General features: G+C 36.1%; 1 pseudogene; it reads left to right on the forward strand.

Moving 5' to 3' along the window:
• The first annotated feature begins 614 nt into the window (after window positions 1-614).
• Window positions 615-1,682, forward strand: LOC120135527 (annotated as a pseudogene).
• The last annotated feature ends 1,786 nt before the right edge of the window (window positions 1,683-3,468 follow it).

Below are 3,468 nucleotides of genomic sequence, written 5' to 3' on the forward strand. Positions count from 1 at the left end.
ATGTTTGACCAATATTATATATTTGGTTTTTTAACAAATTGAAAAATATTTATATATTTTGTTTAAAAAATTTAAATTCATAAAATTTATAATTTTTTTTACAAAATTGAAAATAAAAAGGTTTAATGAAATGGTAAATTTTATTTTAACCCTGAATTTCATATAAAATTTTAATTATAGATTTTTTTGTAAATCTAAAATAGTTAAGGATAAATTGTAATTTAACCTTCGTAGAACTTTTATTATTTAATGACAGAAGAATATTTTTGAAAAAAAAATTAAGGGTATTTTAGTATAAAATATCGGTAATCAATACCTAAGAGAAGGGAGGTAATGACATTCCAATAATATACCTCAAAAAATCTACTATTAATATTAAATATTATCAAAAATGACATTTCCGACCAAAAACAAAATATAGGATTAACAGAATAGAATCCTACATTCCGCCCTTAAGTATTATTCTCTAAAGTTATTAACCGTTGTTGGGATAATCCAACGGTTGAAATGTGTTTGCTGTAAGTTTCGCGCAAGTTGGTGTTATTATTCATATTCATTCACTCACTCTTGTTTTTTTAGAAATGGAAAAAAGAAATTGAGACAGTAGACATTGATAAAAGCTGAGAAGAAAACAAAGATCCACCCCTCGAACCTCCATCCTCTCTTAATCGGATTTCTCTTTCTTACATGCGATTTCCTCTGATTCTGTAAGTCAAAATCTGATCATTTCTTTGCTGGTGCATTGAGCTGAGTTAAAGACCCTTTGGGGTTTGTTATTTTGTGAATAATTTTAATTATGAGGGAAGAAGACTCTAATTGGTTCTCCAGATGGGAGGAAGAGCTTCCATCCCCGGAGGAGCTTATGCCTCTTTCCCAATCCTCATTACCCCGATCTTGCTCTCGCCTTCGATATCCGTAACCCCGACCATGCCCACCACCAACACCGCCTCCTCCTTCACCCTCCTTATCGAATTCGCCGCCGATTCCGGGGACTTGGGTCTGGGGCGGCCGGAGATGAGCCGGCACGCACTCTCAAGCGGCCTCGTCTCGTGTGGACCCCACAGCTCCACAAGAGATTCGTTGAAGCCGTGGCTCATCTGGGGATCAAGAACGCTGTCCCCAAGACCATAATGCAGTTGATGAGTGTTGATGGCCTGACGAGAAAACGTTGCTAGTCATTTGCAGAAGTATCGGCTTTACTTGAAGAGAGTGCAAGGCTTGTCTGGTGGTAGTGGAGGCGGTGCCAATGGCGGATCTGGGGGTGCCGGATTAGAGGTTTCGGCTGATCCAGCGACGGACCGTTTGTTTGCAAGCTCACCGGTTCCACCACACTTTCTTCATCCTGGTAGTAGGGCTAATTCGGAGCATTTCTTACCCTTCGTGCCAGTGCCAGCACTGCAACGTCATCATCACCACCAGCAACAGCAAATGGTGGCAGCCGCGGAAGGACATCCTCATTTGCAGTCTCAGTATCATAGGCCACAAATGGGGCATACGTGCCATCTCCAATTAGCCAATTTGAGCATCCCTTCTTAGGCAGGCAGACGCAGCAACCAATGCATAGGATTGGAGGGACGACCGTGCATAATCAAGCTCCTAGTAGTTATGCGGAAGATTTGGAATCTGCCAATGGGAATGGTGGAAGGATGGTTCTTACATTATTTCCTACTGGGGGTGATTGATTCAAAACTTTAGTAATTATTGACTCCCATTTTCATCATTCCACTTTTCTTTATTTTAGTTGCCCTTTTTTCAAGTTTCATCAGTAGAGTTTCTTGGGGGTAGTTATTCCTGTTTCTAGTTTTTTTAAGTATCTGAGGGGTGATGGTGCCGGAAATGAACTTGAAAATCTGAATGTGATCTTGAGATGGTAGGTAGTGTACTTAATATGTTCTTTGTTTTCTCATACACTCTATTCATTGTTGCAGTGTCAGTTATACAGATTCCTAGGTCTGCAATTAAGTTGTCAGTTGCCAGCTCAGTCAACTTCTGGTGGTGGACAGGAATGAACCAAGGGGGAGCGTGTGGGGGCGGTCCTCCCATCTAAAAATTTTAAATTCTCTTAAATTTAAGTTTTTATTTGTATTTTCTATTGATAATCCTCCAAAAACAAAATAAGTTCGTTCTAATAAAATCTTGTCTCCATCCTTGGTGAGATATCCTGAGGTAACTCTAAGCAACAATATTTCTTAGTTATCATGTTTGCAATTACAGTTAATCTGACTTCTTTGTGGCAATGGTTTACTAGGAATCATCTCAATTTATTTAGGGTGTGTTTGGTTAAGGGAATTTGAGATTCCCATGAGAATGGAATACACGTTCCCCGTTTGATTGGTCGGGAATGTCATTCCCGGTAATCTTACAGTACCAATAGTGAAGTTTTTGGGTATAGTAACGAGAATGTCATTATCTCTCATTCCTTAGGTTATTGGATACCGTCGTTTTGGACTAAATGTCTTAAAAAATTTCTTTTAAAAATCTTATTCTGTCATCGAATAATAAAATTTTACGAATTAAATTAAAATTTATCCTTAAACTATTTTAGATTTACAAAAAAAAATCTATAATTAAAATTTTATATGAAGTTCAGGGGTTAAAATAAAATTTTACCCTTCATTAAACATTTTATATTTTAATTTTGTAAAAAAATTATATAAATTTTATAAATTTAAATTTTTAAAGAAAATATATAAATATTTTCAACTTTTTAAAAAATAAATATATAATAAGGATAATTTGGTCAAATATACATTCTAATAATCTTTTATTCTTTTAACCAAACACAATAATCTTATATTCCTGCTAAAACCAAACACAAAATACAACATTCTCAGTAATCTTATTCCTGGTAATCTTTTATTCCCACTGGTAATCTTTACATTCCGTGAACCAAACACCATTAGAGTCTCTTGCCTGGGAGGTCTTTTGGCCAATAAGGTGGTTTTGAGGCTACATGACTAAATTTTGAACTTGAGGTGGGGAAAAAGACATGTTGGCATCCTCAGTCAGTGTCTTTATCTGTTACAGTGGGTATTGAGGTTCTCTTCTGTGTTAATCATCTGTTTTTCTTAGTTCGGTGTTCTGTAGAGGTAAGTTGTACTTGTTGTACATTGTAGACCGCGTAGAAGACTTTGTACCTGTGATATGAAGGGCAACTCAGGATCTCTGACTTCTTTCTTTTTCTAATTTTCTTTGTTACGTCTTATCCTAATGAACATTACCTGATTTCTTAAATTTCACAGCATCTGTACCGCGTAAAAAATTGACTTTTTTAGCCTAAGAAAAGGTATTGAGTTGTTCATTTGAACATAAGCATTCTTCTAACTCGGGGCATTTCGCATGGAGCCTGAACATTGAGACATGTCGGGACCAATAAGTAGAAAGAATAATTCATTCGAAATAATTCTATCAAGCATTAATTACACTGTTTTCATGCGAATAAAATTAATTTTGAAAATCTATCCCCCT

This window comes from Hibiscus syriacus, unplaced genomic scaffold (genome assembly GCF_006381635.1).
Source record: "Hibiscus syriacus cultivar Baekdansim isolate YM2019G1 unplaced genomic scaffold, ASM638163v2 tig00110610_pilon, whole genome shotgun sequence".
Classification (NCBI taxonomy): Eukaryota; Viridiplantae; Streptophyta; class Magnoliopsida; order Malvales; family Malvaceae; genus Hibiscus; species Hibiscus syriacus.